Source organism: Topomyia yanbarensis, chromosome 2 (assembly GCF_030247195.1).
Source record: "Topomyia yanbarensis strain Yona2022 chromosome 2, ASM3024719v1, whole genome shotgun sequence".
Taxonomy (NCBI): domain Eukaryota; kingdom Metazoa; phylum Arthropoda; class Insecta; order Diptera; family Culicidae; genus Topomyia; species Topomyia yanbarensis.
Genome location: NC_080671.1, coordinates 397,914,248 through 397,932,431, shown reverse-complemented (window position 1 = coordinate 397,932,431; position 18,184 = coordinate 397,914,248). Strand labels below are relative to the sequence as shown.

The 18,184-nt window shown below is 39.3% G+C and overlaps 1 protein-coding gene across 4 annotated transcripts in view; it reads right to left on the bottom strand.

The window, feature by feature from the left end:
- The window catches only part of LOC131684864 (putative transcription factor capicua), a 153,200-nt gene that overhangs the window by 134,030 nt on the left and 986 nt on the right, over positions 1–18,184 (bottom strand). The gene's annotated exons all lie outside the window — the stretch shown is intronic.

The window sequence follows — 18,184 nt, the reverse complement described above, 5'->3', positions numbered from 1 at the left end:
AGAGAGGTAAACTGAGCAACGAATCAGGAAGCAAAACGAAGATAGAACTTTTTGCGAGAAACTGGAATCGCAACAGAAATTTGAATGCAATGTTAATTTAATACACCCAGGTTTTTTTACGCGGGGAATACAGGCCGCGTAAATGAAAAACGGCATAAATTTCAAAATCCGCGTAAATTAAAACCGCGTAAATTTAGGAATCCACGATGATGGAAACCTCGTTAATGGATGGTACCATGGACAGCATTCCAGAACTATCAGACGAATAAGTGATTTTTTATATAGCCCAACACCAAAGGAAATTTGTAAATATCAATTTTCATTAGTGTAGGAGGTCTATATTTTTTTGAAATCAGTAGATACTCTAACTGATGTCAAAAGATTCAGAGTAAACTGGAAAACTTATTATTTGATACGGTCGGTTGGATTGTTATGACGTTCATCTCTCCCACTGACAGTATTAAAATGTAAGAAAAAACTAATATTACTATTCAATTGAATGATTGTTTTATTGGCTAGTAAACCCAAATATTTGTTATTCGTAGCAGTCGATACAAGTAAAGTGAAATAATAGCGGATTAAAGAAATGTTTGAATTTATAAATCTACATTTTCTCGCTTTTCGAGATAAATATTTTATTCTATCGAAATTCAGAAAAAGTTCGATGGTATTGAAGGAACAAAAGTATTTTGCGTATGGCGTTGCTCGTGACAATTGATACAATTTTGATATCATCATAGTCAACTTTCAAAATTCCCTGAGGATTCCAGGTTTTTCCAGGTAAAATTAATTTCCCTGAGAATTCCCGGTTTTCCATGTTTGTCCCGGTTTTTCCAGTGAGTAGACACCATGAATAAGAAAGTTATCATCGTTTTGCTATTTTTTCAATAAAAATTAAAATATATAACATTTTTATTAGGAAACGTCTTTGTTTTGATAAAAATTTAAGGAGAACATTTTATTCCGCATCCAGCGACATATTTTTGATCAAAATCGGTTGAAAAATGCCTGAGTTATGAACGTTTCTTCAAAATAGAAACCTGCTCGCATGAACTCTTAAGGGGTTAGTGAGGTATTGTCTCGCACTATAAGATGCTATAATTATATCTTCCGTTATGTTATCCAATTTAATGTTCAAAGTTCACACATATAGTTTAGAATGTATACATAATCAAGCGAAAAAAATCGGTTTTTCGAAAATTTTATATGAGACTGCCCCTTTAAAAGTTCATGCGAGCAAGTTTATGATTTGGAAAAAAATTAATAACAGCCATTTTTCAACCGATTTTGGTCAGACATAGGTCATTGGATACGGAATAGAATGTTCTTCTTAATTTTTTATTAAAACAAAGACGCTTCCCAATAAAAATGTTGAGCAATTTTCATATTTTTAATGAAAAAATAGGAAAGTAATGGTAACTTTCATATTGTTGTCCCAAAACATATCGTTGGAAAGGTCATTTCTTCTTCTTTCTAAAACACTCAAAAAATTTAAAATCGGTTGAAAAATGACAGCGTAAAAAAAATTAGTGCCAAAAGTTCCGAAAAATCGTTTTTTGCTATAAATCAAGATTTTGAGGGTATATTAAATTCTTTGCCTGACCTTCTTGGTACTTAGAACAGTTTTGCTGAGAAAAAAGTAAATAGGTAGATAAAGAGGAGTCCAGTTGCGCATGGTTTATAATCAAAATAATAAAATAAATTTTCTTTCAAACAAAGTTTGGTTGCAAAGCAATGAATTGAAAGTTAAAAATTAACGTGCCTCGCACGATCTCCGCAGAATATAAACAAAGCTTGTTGAAAATCGAACTATTTTCTATTTTGCGCTCAGCACATTCATACACATAGTTCCAATACAACTTTCGAGAGCAAAGAATGTTACAAACAAATCTCACAATCAGCAGTTTCGCTAATTTTGTCCAACGCATCAACAGTACGGGGTACAAATTTGTGCCCCGTTCGTTAACCTAACGCCGCTTTTTTCGCAAATAGGAAATATGCACGAGTCGTTTGACAAGCGGTCGTTGGTTGGTTGGTTGGTTGGCTGGCGACGGCAGCGGTGGAACGCAGCACGCAATACACGACCCCACGACGTTAGAGGGACAATTTGCTGCCGTCGCATGTTTAGCCATTGTATTACACCGAGAAGCATGCTTCGTCAATCCGAATTAAATTTATATAAATTGTATACATACACCGAAGTCATTTGCGTACACCACTTACAATGGCAACATTAGAGGCGCAAATATGCCAAGTCCAGCAGAAAGAGCAACGTGTACAACACATTCGAACGCACAGCTTGCGGTCATTGAACACAGGGACCGACCGGGTTTTGTTCGGGGAAAAGGGACCTTGAATGAATGTTTCGGTTGCATCCAAGTTGCCAGCTGGTGGAAAAAATAAAACTGTACAAAAACTGTAAACTCTAAAGTATCAGTAGAATATCAGATAGTAATTTGGCGGTAGAACATTATTAGTTTGCAATTGGTTCGACGCGGCTAAGGCGTTAATCTCGCAGTCGTAGTTTGTGTACGTTGGAGCCAGCTTCGCTACGCTAAGTAGGTTGAGTATCATGTGTAAATTTTGATCTTCTGCCTCTTTTCGAAGACAAACCGAATGTGAGCACGTAAATAAATGTGACATTGCAGTGATGATCGCGTAAACAAACACGGGTCTAAGACTAGCTCATCCATGACTGTGCGCATGACTCTTCCACCGTCTGGATGGATTACCCAATGTTCTCCCCGAAGCAATAGTGGAATCAGTTTGCTTCGTTTAATAATTATAATTGCATTTACATCTCATTAGGCCGTCCCATGGATGATGATAAGTGGACGATGACAGGTTCAACTAGTAGCTGGCGATACAACTTCTTCGTGTGCCGAACACTAGCGCGTTGATTCTTCACGGCTAGTCATTTTGTTTACTGAATTAGAACACCATGCTGTACAATAATGCATCGAACGGCAGACAGCCGGTCGCTCGCGTATATTCAGCACCTTGACCGCGAGAATGTCGTATTTATAAAAACACGTTATCAATGGTTTGTGTTTTCACTGCAGCCGGGAGTACTGCTTAGATTACGACGGCAGTCGAGTAGCGAGTGGCGTACTGTTCGGCGTTGAACAATCAGGGCATTTTTTCAGGATCACACGTCATGATCATGGTTACCATCACATTAGCATATTCCAGAACTGACCATAACAAAAGGATTTTTAGAGCATTATTACTACCGCTGCGCATAGGACACTATTGTCGCGAGACACTTGCCCCGTTGGTAACAAACCAGCTATTGTGCTGTGGACACAAATAGCGATTAGAGTGCGGTGGTGAAGCGCAATGTCAATGTAATTTACATCGGCACGGTCCCGCAGAACACGGACAACGTGCGTTATTCACCGCGTTGTCTAATATTTTTTGCTACCACGCTTCATGGCCGACCGTGCGATTAGCTCTGTGCAGCAACAATGTAAACAGAAGGAGTGACTTGATGGTTTGGCGTATTATTTTTATTTCAATTAGATTAACACTAACGTATACCTAAATTAGGGGTAGTCCTTAAATGCGGAACGCCGCTTAGAAAGGCGGCAGCTTCAAATAAACTCGATAACAATAAATTTTATTCAGACTGCAGAATAAAACCTATAACTAAATTAGTTATGGAATTTTCGTTTCGATTTTGTCTCATCAGAATCCAACATTAACTTAGTGACAGGACAAAGCTAGCGCCGGATTGACGCAGGCTCCGAAAATGAAAAACACGATTTGTGTTTGTTATATCCGAGCAGCCAATCTGGCTGCACTGCTAGCTCTCAACAGCACTAGTGCCAACATACCAACAGTTTCCGGAAATGAATACATTTTTATTAAAACAAAGTTTCTGAATAAACATCATTATTATAACACCACAAGAGTAGACCACACGTGTTTTTACTACATTCCGTTTGAGTGGCAGTCACATTCTCAATAGTTGGCGACGAGGAGTTTTCGAAACTGCGTGAAAATCATTTGCTGCTATATTCCAATAAATTGCAATGCCTGGAAATAAAAGTGAAGCTGCTACTACAGTTGCCTCGTTTTCGTTCGAGCCGTGCAATGCTGCAACATCAAAATTCGATCGGTGGTTGGAGCGGCTGCAGGTTTCTTTCCGTATCTACAAAGTTCCTGAAGGTGAAAAACGCGATTACCTTCTGCATTTCATGGGCGGTGCTACCTATGACGTGCTCTGCAATAAATTGAAAAACGAAGAGCCACATACTAAAACGTACGAGCAGGTGGTGACTCTACTGAAGGAACATTACAGTCCTGCTCCGTTGGAAATTCTGGAAAATTTCAAATTTGCGAGTCGTAGGCAGCTGGATCACGAATCCCTTTGCGACTATCTGATGGATTTGGAGAAATTGGCACAATCATGCAATTTCGGAGATCACTTGGACAAAGCCATCCGCAACCAGTTCGTTTTTGGCATCCGGAATCGTGTCATCCAATCGCGTCTACTGGAAGTTCGTGATTTAACCTTGGCGAAAGCGAAGGAGATTGGATTCGGAATGGAGATGTCCCATCGAGGAACTGACGAGATGCACGGTTCCCGACCCCGCACCGTGGTACAGCACATCGAGCACGGAGCAAAGAAAACGAAGAAGAGCACTATCCAGTCGACGAGTCAAGCTAGTTCCAGTCACCAAACAAACAATGGGCAGAAAAAAACACTGTTTTCGTTGTGGGGAGGGTGACCATTTCGCAAACAAATGCAAGCACAAGACTACTGTTTGCAACTACTGCAAAAAGAAAGGACACCTCGAGAAAGTGTGCCAGTCGAAACAAGAGGAGAAAAGGGGGATAAATGATGCACACCATTTCCATTTGAACGCTGTTCGAAGATTGGCGGGTAAGTTCCTACTGGATGTGAATGTTCATCAGGAGAAGTTAACATTCGAGGTCGACACCGGATCGCCCGTGTCCCTTATAGATCTACAAGACAAACAACGTTACTTCAAAGACGTGGACATTCATCCCACGACTACACGGCTGGTAAGTTACTGCGATAATGATATCGGGGTACTCGGTAAGATGATAGTGAGAGTTGTTTCAAATGGTGAAGAGCTCAAACTACCTTTGCACGTCGCGAAATCCAGCAGGCACCTCTTGCTGGGTCGTGATTGGTTACTCGCGCTAAAGTTGGATTTTAATCGCGTATTCAGACCCGGTATACATTCGGTTTCTTATTGTAGTGTCATGGATCAATCCACCGCTAAACCGCTAATGCGCTAAGATTTACAAATAAAATTCTCACATGTTTTCGATGGACGTGCTGGTAAAATTATGGGGGTGCAAGCTTCACTGAACGTTCGTAAGAATACAAAACCAGTGTACGTGAAGGCTAGGCTTGTTGCTTTTGCGGTACGAGAAGCAGTCGATAAGGAGATCGATAAGTTCGTGTGTGATGGTATCTGGGAGAAGGTGGACCACTCAGAATGGGCTACTCCCGTCGTGCCCGTAAAGAAAGTGGGCAACAGGGTACGATTATGCGGTGATTATAAAATCACATTAAATCCAAGTTTGCTGGTAGATGACCATCCCCTCCCCACTGTCGATGAATTGTTTGCAACCGTAGCTAGGGGAAAACGGTTATCTAAGCTGGATCTGTCTCAAGCATATTTGCAGCTAGAAGTTCGGTCGGAAGATAGGGAATTACTTACACTTAGTACCCATAGAGGATTGTTCCGCCCAACTAGACTCATGTATGGTGTTGCTTCGGCACCAGCTATTTTTCAAAGATTGATGGAACAAATCCTTCAAGGTATACCAGGCGTTACGGTGTTCATTGATGATATCCGCATTACCGGTCCTGATGACAAAACTCATTTGCTTAGGTTAGAGGAAATTTTCAAGAGACTGGACAAATACAACTTGCGCGTAAATCGAGAAAAGTGCGACTTTTTCTCCGATAGAATTGAGTATTGTGGGTACATAGTGGATAAAGATGGAATTCATAAGCTTCGCAATAAGATGGACGCGATACAAAACATGCCTGTTCCTAAGAACAAAGAACAAGTTCGATCTTTCATTGGATTGATCATGTACTACAGTCGATTTTTCCCCAATCATAGTACCATTTTATATCCGCTTAATAATTTACTTAAAAATGACGTTCCTTTCATATGGAGTACGGAGTGTGATAAGTCATTCGCTTTCGTTAAGAAAGAAATGCAGTCGGATAGATTTTTAGTTCATTACGATCCTTTACTTCCGGTGGTTTTAGCCACTGATGCGTCACCTTACGGTGTTGGAGCGGTCCTCAGTCATCAATATCCGGATGGAACTGAGCGACCATTGCAGTACGCTTCTCAAACCCTAACTCAAACTCAACTCAACTCAACTCAAACTCAACAAAGGTATTTGCCATTCGCAAATTTCATCAATATCTCTTTGGCCGCAAGTTCATTTTGGTAACAGATAACAAGCCTATCAGTCAGATCTTCTCAGAATCTAAGGGACTCCCTACTATGTCTGCAATGCGAATGCAGCATTATGCCGCATTTTTACAGGCTTTCGATTACCAGATTCGTCATCGGAAATCAACGGATCACTGCAACGCAGACGGCATGTCTCGTTTACCCATTTCTCATACTGATCCTGAATCGGAGATCGAGGAGCATGACGTACTCGAGATCAACGCCATTCAAACATTACCAGTGACAGTCGATGAATTAGGTTCTGCTACCCTTTCTGACGTTAATGTCCCGTGCTTTGAGAACAGGCAAGGTCGTTGACGCTAGATTTCGTTTTGGGGTAAACCAGGAGGAGTTTAGTCTTCAAAAGGATTGCATAATGCGAGGTAGTATGTACCATCTTCACTGAGAATGAAAGTTCTAAACGAACTTCACTCAACACATTTCGGTATTTCTAGAATAAAATCGCTTGCTCGAGGGTACTGCTGGTGGGAAGGAATAGATAAAGACATCGAAAATCTGGTTAAGGATTGTGTTTCTTGTCAAGCTAATAGAGCAAATCTTCCAAAAGTTTCAATCCATTGCTGGGAAGCACCTTCAGAACCTTTTCAACGGGTTCACGCGGACTATGTTGGTCCACTTATGGGATTCTACTATTTTATCTTAATAGATGCATTCTCTAAATGGCCTGAGGTTCGTGTGGTCAAAAACATGGCTACGGAGTCTACGATTCGCGTTTGTAGGGAATATTTCAGTACGTACGGAATACCTTCAGTCTTCGTAAGTGGTAACGGTTCCCAGTTCACCTCGGCAGATTTCGGAAATTTCTTTAAAATGAATGGAGCTGTTCATAAATTTGGTGCTCCTTATCACCCAGCCACGAACGGACAAGCCGAACGATTCATTCAGACGATGAAATCCAAATTGAAACAAATGGATTGCAGTCGTGATGAGGTGCAAACTGAATTGTGTAATATCCTCTTATCTTACCGTAAAATGATCCACCCTACAACTGGATATTCTCCATCGATGCTGGTCTTTGGTCGTCAGATACGTTCGCGGCTAGATCTCATGATTCCCTCGGCAAATTCAAAAGGAAGCGAAGTTCAGTCTAAAATAAGGGAGCTAACAGTTGGCTCCAAAGTTGCTGCTCGAGAGTACATTCACGAAAACAAGTGGGAATTTGGGAATATTATTTGGGAATTATTATAGACGGGTCTGGAAACGCCATATAGATCAACTGCGTGGCGTAAGTACAGCATTTGAGAGCTCTTTAACAGGCGAAACAACTTCGCGTGGCGAAGAGTTCGGTTGTCAAACTTTTCATGACAATGCTATCGCAGTAACTTCTGACAAACCTAGTACGACGACTCAGGAAGAAAACAAAAATGCTTCCACTGACAGTATTCCTAATCCTAATTCGACCATCCCTATTCCTTCTTCGGGCATCCAACCGTCTATCTCGACTGCAATGGCTGACAATGGTGGATCTTCAGGTGCAGTGGGATTACCGTCGAATCAAGGATTGCGTCGATCGAACCGGCTGAGCAAAGCTCCACAAAGACTCAATTTGTAGCATATGGAGGGAGTTTTGTTCTGTGGGGAAGAGCTGCTATATCCGAGCAGCCAATCTGGCTGCACTGCTAGCTCTCAACAGCACTAGTGCCAACATACCAACAGTTTCCGGAAATGAATACATTTTTATTAAAACAAAGTTGCTGAATAAACATCATTATTATAACACCACAAGAGTAGACCACACGTGTTTTTACTACATTCCGTTTGAGTGCCAGTCACATTCTCAATAGTGGTTTTGGACCAAACCCATAGTTCTGCGTGATGACCCGCAAGAAAAAGAGTTCTGTTTTAAGCTGATGAACTAGTGAAATCGAAACATTTGGTTTGGCTTAGCAAACCAATACAAGATGCATTGTATTTCTCCTTAATGGAGAAAAGTTTAGGTAAAAATTATTTTATATCCACCAAGGAGAGAACTGTTTAAAACTACCTTAGCGCGTTAAGGGCAAAAAATCTATAATTAAATTAGCTATGGAATTTGCTATTCGACTTAGTCTCATCAGAAGCCGACACTAACTTAGTGATTTAGTCCTTTTTTTGCGGGACATCACGCAGGACCAAGGAATTGCTCAAAAACACAAATCGTGTTTTCATTTTTGAAGCTAACGTCAATCCGGCACAAGCTTAGTCCTGTCACTAAGGAAGTGTTGGATTCTGATGAAACGAAATCGAAACACAAATTCCACAACTAATTTATGCAGAACTGTATTTTGTTTCACTTCAATTCTTGTCCGTCTCTAACCTATGAGTACGATAGGTTTTATTTGCACTCTTCAAATGTAAGAAAAAAGTTGTTGCTTCTCGCTGTAATTTTTACATTGCTTGTAATCGTAAGAAAGCGCTACTTCGAATGATTATGATGATTATTGATTTTCCTTCACAAGCGGAAGATAAAAAAAAAATTACCTCACGTGGGCTACATAACTGTCAGCATTTTTCAAAGTTACTCTGACCTCTGTTCGACTGAGTAGCAGACAATTTTACCTCATTTTCTTTTCTTTCCGATATGTAAAACATTGATCAAAATGCATGGATATCACTTGTTCACATTACCAATTAATTGAAGCAATAACTCACTCACAGGCAGCACCATCAGAACAAAATTAAAACTATCTTCTAGCATTTGGTATTCTAGATAAACGCAAGATACACGTAGGTGATGTGTTCTATCCCGGGCACTGAATGAGAATAATGTTACATTGCAAAAGAGTTTATTTATAGATTCGTGTAAAATTGATGAAACATGAATTTTGGCCCCCTGTTTGAAGTGCACACTTGAGGTGTATTTCACATAAATAGGCTATGAGAGCCGAATTGAAATATTGGCCTATAGCAGAACCACGGTACGAGCTTCAGGATCAGAATCAGAATCAGAAGAGATTGGTTCAGTTGACATGTTCTCCATGTGAAAAAATTGGGGTAATGGAGAATAACAACGGAACGATCACAGCACAAAACAATGGACAGTTTGGATTATTCACTCCCTGAATAATAAAAGCCTTTTATCAAGGCCCATAGATCTTTAACCCCTGAATTAAAAACAATAGCATTTCTTTGGGTTTTAACTCCCTGTAGATTCGTCTACGCAATTGCACTACTTTATGGTGCTTACACATCAGAAGTTTCGTAATCGGATTCGCAAAGATCAGGTGAACAATCCTCAGCACGCCGAATAATAGCTATGTGATAATAGAGATCAGTTCCCTGAATAGAATACTGCGATTGTGCTTGAAACAAATGTAACTAATACTTCCACATGTTCGGATTAACAGCCTACAGAAATGTTTTTGTTTGAGCGCAAGCTTACAAGCTACTCCAATGGTTGGCAAGTTCGGATGCAACCCCTAGAGCGAGATTTATTATTCAGAGACTTATAGCTAGCAAAACATTCAAGCGCCCATTTAATCGATTCGGTTGCAATAAGTTTAAGGGCAAAAGCCCAGGAATCAGAATAACCTGAAAAGAACTCAGAGCCAGGAAAGTCTGTGTCATAAAGACAATTGAGCACTTCATCTTCGTTCGACGAGTATCCTCAAAACCTGTTGAGTTCAGCAATTTCGAAATTCCACCAAGTGTTTCTTCTAGAAGCAAGCATAACACGAAGAGAACAAGCCACTTTGGTTTATCCATGATTGCATCCTTGAAGATTAAATCGTTCGATATACTCATAAAACCTAGTCGCCAAACCCTCTTCGTAGAGGTTCCATATCGTAGATTTTGAACTACGATATGTTCCGATATCTAAGGAGACGCTTAAATCATCAAAGATAATGTGGTTACGATCAGATAACAACGGTTCGAACTCGTTCTGTACGATCCAGTTTGCCAACTTTTGCGTAATACCGTCAGAGCAGAGAGTTACATCTAGCACATTTTCCCTGCCTGATCGTTGAAATGATGACTTCCTCTATTGAGTATATGCAGATTTGTGCTGCTTCAGTGCCTCTCAATTTGATATCTGAGCTGTCCCAAATTATATGATGTGCATTTTCATCACTGCCGATTATAAGTGGAAGCCCTTTTCGACCATAGTATGATACAACCTTTCTGAAATCATCAGAAAGTGATGAATCATCATGAGGCATATACGACAAATAATAGAAGTAGTTCATGCATGTGTTATCAACAGTTATATTGTTTGTAACAATATGAATATTCTGAATTGTGAGGTTGGATATAAGACATGCGTCGCAAGTACACATGCACGAGGCATTTCACCTAGATTTGTCATGCCATTTTTGTTGAAAGGTGAAGTAACTTTCCAGAACAGAATTTTTTTTATGGAAATGCGGTTCTTGAGCCAAAGGTATGGAAACTTTTCCTTCCTGCACACGGTGGGAGAGATTCATACGCATCCAGAAACACCTTGACTTGGGACTCCTGTTTTCCGTCACCTGTTTCAACATGGGAGCGGGAGCCCAGTGAATCGTTTCTTGGCTGAGACACTTGCATCCGCCGGATGCCACACGCGGTCTCTATAGGCGGATTTTGTCCGAAGAACCGAAGACTATTATCAACCTCCTAGTAAACCATAACCACATGATCTTGCAATGATCTCATCAGAAGTAGGACTCCAGGCTTATTTCGCCCCGAACGGCATTTCGTTGAATGTCATTAGGCCGATCGCTATAATGCCGGGATCCAATTCGCCATTTCAACGAATGAGTCGTTTCGCCGAAGGATATTCCGCCGAATGTAGTTTTTGTCGAAGCAATGTATACCTGAAGCTATTTCAATTGTGGTAATTAATATTAAGTGGGGATATATATTAAAATTTAACCAAAAATGAGGATCTATGAAGATGGTATATGGTATCAATATCCATGTTTTGTAGAACAGGTAATGTTGATAATGAAGTGAAAATAATTCAATAAAAATTTTCCTTGGGAAAAAAAAATCTCATAGAATGATTTAGAACAGTTATTCCTTTAAACAACTTTAAAACTATACTTTTGTAATACTATGCTACATTTTTCCTCAGTGAAAAATAGATAAAAACTATTTTTTCTCAACTAAGGAGAAAATTGTTTAAGACCATCTTTGCGTGTGAAGAGCACAAAACCTATAACTAAATTAGTTGGCATATAGAAAGGAAAGAAAATGCCAGAATTCTAAAGAGCTGCTCATGTTCAAAAGAAGGAATAATCTCTTAGAAGTTACTATTCAAGATAACTCTTGCATGTATGTTAATTTATTCAATGTATACCACAGCTTGATCTGCTGCCTAACTTGTTCAATTTTGATCACATGATTTTCGACATATTACGCTCCGCTCAAAGCTCTATTCCGAATAATGAGAAAGCGAACACTTTAGCTAAGATGGGCAAACATGAAGGTAATATTCATGAAAGAGCAACAAATTTTTTAATATTTTTCATCCGAGAACACTCGAAAACTGGCAAGTCTCTTGTAGCACTAGAGACTTAGAAACTCCATTATTCAAAAATTTTCGACGAAACCATGATTCAAAGGGATGGATGTGGGTCGTGACTGTATCCGGGTGATGTCCCGGCTCATGTGAACCTTTATACGTTATATGTCTCTGATTCACCTTTTTTGAAAATCATTGAATATCAAAATTTAGCTTTTTCTATCATTATCAGAACCATACTACGAGACTGTCAGGAAATCTAATGCTGCACAACTGGTTAACGAATGCTAACAACAGCCTGTAAATCTAACCCCGGCTCACTCAATAATGGTTTCTACAACGCGGTAGCTGCAAATCTTTATTAATTCGGATCGGAGTTCTGGTTGCGGAGTTATGAGTTAAAGAGTGCGGTTGCACAAGACATTCACTGAAGCTTTTTGCCTTTCTCATAAAAGGAAGGTTAGGCAATCACTCTAAAAACCGACTGTTTAACCGAGGCCCGGAGGACTAAGTCTTATATACAATTCAACTCAGTTCGGCGAGTTCGAAAAAAATTTATGTGTGCGTGTGTTATATGCGTCAAATAATGTTACTCACTTTTCTCCGAGATGGTTGGGCCGATTTCAACAATGTTGTACTCAAACGAAAGGTGTAACATCGCCATAGGCTTCAATTAAATTTTATTTGGATTGAAGATCTGGATCAGGAGTTATGAGTGTGGTCACACATCAAATGCGCATATAAACCGGTAGCAAATTGCTATCAAAATTATGCAAAAAATATTAGAATATTTTCTAAATAGCTGGGACTTGTGACTCTGGTTCACTGACACTCAATTAAAACCTTTTTGACCACTTACAACGAGGAAGTGACAATGTCCCTGAATTAAACATCTCTTTCTCAGCAACGACCAACTCGATTTTCACAAAATCGAACGAAATGTCTAGCCTTCTTATTGACTGCTATCGAGTTTCTTTTTGATCTGAGCTCTGGTTCTGGAGTAATGAGTTAAAGAGTGCAGTTGAACATTAAATCCTCTGATTTTTTGCCATTTCTATATAAAGAAAGGCCTTCGAAAACCGATTTTTCCGCCGAATATCATATACCATTCGATTCAGTTCATCGAGATTCGAATCTTAATTTTCAATTAACGGTGTAAAGCTCCCATAAGCTGCTATTGAATTTTTAAATGATCGCACTTCCGGTTCCGGAGTTGCGGCGCACAGAAAAATCGGAGACACAAACGCACATGTCGAAACGGCATAAGGTATTCGTCATTTATGTTCTAAGAAAATAATACAGAAGATTCGTGCACAGCACACACTTCTTTCTTCTGGCATTCGCGCTACATGCCCAGGCCATCGTAGTCTGCAGTGTTGTATCTGCCTTCCGATGTAAGCCTGTTTATATACTTGGTACAGCTCTGTGTTTATGTGTCTGCGTCATTCTTTATTTTTTAACGAGCATTAAACGCAAAATTGTTCTCTAAAACACACCGAGCACTCGATAGTCTGTCCACTTCAATGTCCACGCCTCATGACCGCATAGAGCAACAGGGCGTCTCAAGGTTTTTTTCCTGCTCAGGTTTTGTGCTCGTCTAGAGGCTTCGGAACATTAGTTGATTACGCAAACCGGAAAGTTCAATTAGCAGTTGGAACACGATTTTTATCTAGCGACTTACATCGTTATCACATGTCACTGGTGTTACGAGATATATAAATTCGTCGATAATTTCGTACCGTGCCCTTTCTATTTTCACATCGGAACCAACCTCGTTCAAACTGCTCCGCTTTCTAACAGACACCATGTGATTTTATAGTCAGTCAGGTTTTATAATCCGTCCGATTTTTGCGTCTCCCTGTCAAAAAGCAAAAATGCCTCTTCCATTGCTTTGCGATCAACGCTAAAGATATCTATGTTGTCCGCGACGCTAAGAAGGGTGTGAGATTTTGTGATGATGGCTTCGTTCCTTTACTTATCAGATCTTCGAATTGTAGTATGTTATAAAATAGGTTAGATAGTGTATCGCCCTGTTTAAATACATCTAAAGTTACAAAAGAGTCGGATGTTTCCCCAGCTACTTTGACGTTTAATTTTTATCAATCCAGCATCATACAATTGAACTTAATCAGTTTGTGATCGGATTGTCGTATTCTACCACAGCTGGTTTCGTTTTACTGAATCGTACGCTGCCTTGAAATCGTCAAAAGCAGATGGTAAGCCCGCAAGCTGTATTCCCAGATTTTTGTCGCAGGGTAAACATCTGATCCGTCGTTCATCGTCCTTTTCGAAACCCGCTGTGGTACTCGTTGACATATGGTTAAACCAACAAGTCTGCTCACCAGAACACGAAAGTAGCTTGTAGGCGACATGAAGGAATCATTTTATAAAAAAAGCTGGGTGGGTAATGTCTATGACATAACCGGGGTGTCGTTACTACACATCGGACTGTTATTTAAAATTTAACGATATTGAACGAAAATTGAATTCTTTGCTTTGGCAACAAAATGGTATGTATGTTAGGTAACACACCATCCTGAGCAATGGTCACGCCGAAGAGCTATTCGTTTACCTCTTCGTCGCTTCGAATGGCTAGCTACAGCTGACAGGGGATACTCATGCTCTTTCGTTTGCAAGGGCTGCATTTCTTGCCAGCTTCAATATTTTGGCAGCGAGATATTCAATTACAACCGCAAGTTAGACAGATGCTCCGGCGTAGTAGCTCTTTCTCCGCGGACGGTGGATTCGGCCGACAAGAAACTGGAGACCGGTACAAAACCAGCGGGATTTTAGTGTTCCCTTCATCTTTTCTCTTTCACCGCATCCAGGCATAGCAAGCGTATGTGTGGTGTAGCTAGCACGAATGTAACACACTTGCGTACAATCTCAGGTTTTAAACTCGATTCATTTTGCGTTCGAAGCCAACAGGGCTGGCCATCGAATAAAATCAGTTTACTACCATCGTCAGAGGTAGAGGTTCGAAAGATAACTGTTCAAAATTTGCGGGTCGGTGCATGAAATTAGCGAGAATCAATCAGGAATGAGCTGAATGCTAATTTCGACCCGTCGGATATAAAAATAATAATAGGAAAAGGTTTTCAAATTTCATTCTTGTTTGATAAGTGTTAATTTGTGTTCCAAAGAAAATATCCTCTAGGTGGGAGATTTTTGTTGCAATTGGCCCCATTTACTAGCACCGAGCTGCACAAATTAATTTTTACAGTCAGTTCACAGATCCGACTGAATCCAAATAATCACCTTCTCTCCCGATGTTGAAATCTAGTCTTCGGCCACTAATAGACTAACTAACTCAACTAATAGAAACCGACTAAAATCACAAATCTCTTTATTCAAGATTTGCGGTTGAAATTAGCGTTAACTAATCACGAACGAGCTATGGTCGGTCGCTTTTTTGCATATTCCATAGGTATCCTACTTTTCACCTATCAGAAATAAAAAAAAAACCTTTTTAATCAAAATAGTAAACTCGGTGGATGAGGTACTAATTCGTTGGATCATTCGACGATAAACTTTTTACTATTTAGAGTGGCTTTGCAAAAAAAAGGTTAAATGCTTAAAATGTAGATTAGTTAGAGACGGGGAGAAAATCCCCTGAATTCTGCAAAAAAATAGTTGCCCGGGGTTTTTTTTCGTTGTTTCCTCCAGAAAGGCGATGTTGGACCGTACACCACTCTGGACAATGTTTACGCCGGAGAGCAATTTGTTCCTGCCAGAGATTCATCACTACTGGCAGGTAGATGGTTCCATTTACGTTCGAAGCGAAAGGGGCCGGCCGGCGAATCAAAACAGTTTACTTCCATTGTCAAAGAGGTGGAGCTTGGAACGAAAACAAGTCTGGCTTGCGTCATTCGTTGATCGAATTGGACGGACCGATCATGGCGCAGATAATAACTGCTTCATAAAATATATTATTTCCGTTATTTTCAGTAATTGTACATACTACGGAATTTGTTACAAAATTGGTTTGTTCTATTTGGTCCTGGTTACTAATCCACGGAGACGAATTCTAAAAATCACGTTCTCCCTCAGTGTTTTGATATAGTCTCCGGATATCTGATAAGGTTGGTTGACTTGCTGAAACCGACTGAATTCACAATTCTTTCTGTTCAAGATGTGCGGCTCGGGGCATGAAAAAAGCGGGAGTTAATCACTAACAAGCTTTGGTTAGATGATTTAAAATCGGTTTTTCCGTGTGCGTGTGTGTATGCTACCTTCTACCCATCGGAAACGAAAATGATGGACCGGTCTAGTAACGATAACTAACGATACAAACTGATTTATCCGCCAGCCGTGTACAGCTCCCAAATATTTCCTTTTCGATATTTTACAGCTCTCCGTTCGCCCCAAGCAAACAAATACAAATAATAAATAGAAACAAATATATAGCGGACCTATATTTAAAACTTTTCTTTATTTAAGTATTCGGTTGGTGCACCATATTGACGGCTCTGACCGAGATGAGTTGCAAAATTTCACCTTTTCCGAGTAGTTTTCGAAAGATTTTTCAAAGCATAGTTTTTTCGTTATGCATGTTCATATTTTAATACCACATTGCTGAACATATTTTCGCCAAAATGGAGAAAAAAATAATTTGATACAGTACAACAAAAGCTATAAATGATTCAAACCTTATACGACTTTTCTTCGTAAATTTTGAAAAAGGGATCCTATATTGAAAGGATAGTCGTTAGTCACGACAAAATAAAAGTACACAATGATCTCACTTTCTGAAAGAGCTTCCTAAAGTTATTGCTTTTGGCAGGTAGTTCGATACTTGGTCGCTAGGGCACTTGGTCCTAGCTTTTCAATAAACCATGATCGAAGGATGGTATTTTCGACAACCTTTTACTACCCCATTGAGCCATTTTTAGCGAGTCTCTATTAGCTTTGTTAGGCTTCGCTATTTCATAGCGGATTTCTTTAAATAATAATGTAAATTGTTGTTTTTCACATCTTTATTTTTAGTCCATAAAGTTAGTTTTCGAAATGTCCAAACTTTAGCCTAGAGAACGACACCAAAACAATAGAGGAATCGGCTCATCGAATAGAGAAAGACAAACAGATATTTTAAACTAACTTAACTTTTATAAAACAGATATTAAAAATGTGAATGAGGTAATGGGAGTAAATATGTGGAAAAAGACTCCGAGGGGCAGGATTCAAACCTGCAATATTTGGGTATCAGGTCCAATTCACTATCCTTTTTAGTATGTCTGGGCTGTGACGTCGAAGGAAAAGTACATGATTATCGTATTAGCGACAGTGATATTCGCCCGCGCTTAAGCAAGATAACACACTTCCGTTATCCATTGAACATCATCCAAAAAATCAAAACTCAAAGAATGAGTTATATAATTGTATTTAGGTTTGCCATTTCACTTTACCCGGCATGGTACTCCCCTGTGTAATTATGTGAAAAAGTACTGTGCTAAATTTTAAAACCATTCGATTTTGGGTTATGCAGTACACTGCAAAAAAACTATTTTTCGAGAAACCTCTGGACCTCTATTTTACAATGAAAATTTCAAACTGTTTTGTTTAAATGTGGCATTACTCTAAGAAAATAAATTACTATACAAGCACTCTCTGTATCCCCCAAACAATTACAAAAATACCATTTTTTATCGAAATAACCGTTTCGCATAAATTTGCACTTCGATATTTTAACTATGCAGTTTTCCTTTTCACATTACGTACATTTAACATTATCTTCAAATGAGAAAAACTCTCATGCATCAAACTCTAGTGCATAATAGATTAAACAGCGTGATATCACTCTATTTTTGTTTTTTATATTATCGCTTATACACATGAATCGATATTTTTCCCGTACATTAAAAGCAAATAAAACGTGTTGGTATTCGTAAAGAGACTATCGTGATACTTTTAAAAAAACCAAGTCAAACACGCATTAGTTTCTGGTCTATAGTGACATTTTTTTCTGTCGAGACATCATTTCCCAATAACTAGTAAAATATTTCGTTTATTTTGTTTGAAAAACTGCCATCCTGTATTCAAATATAAACATGACATCGACCGAAGATATACGCCAACACGGAGAACCACTCCTCATGCTATATTTTATAGAATACACAACTATCAACCATCCGCTTGCGACCGAAAATCAATCATTTTGACTTGAGATTCCAGGAAAAAAATCTAAATATCATCTGAGCACGCATTCACCATACATAAAGATGAATTATACCACAAATAGCCCCTCTATATCTCGCCTACATCGTTTGCACGGACAGCGAGGCTA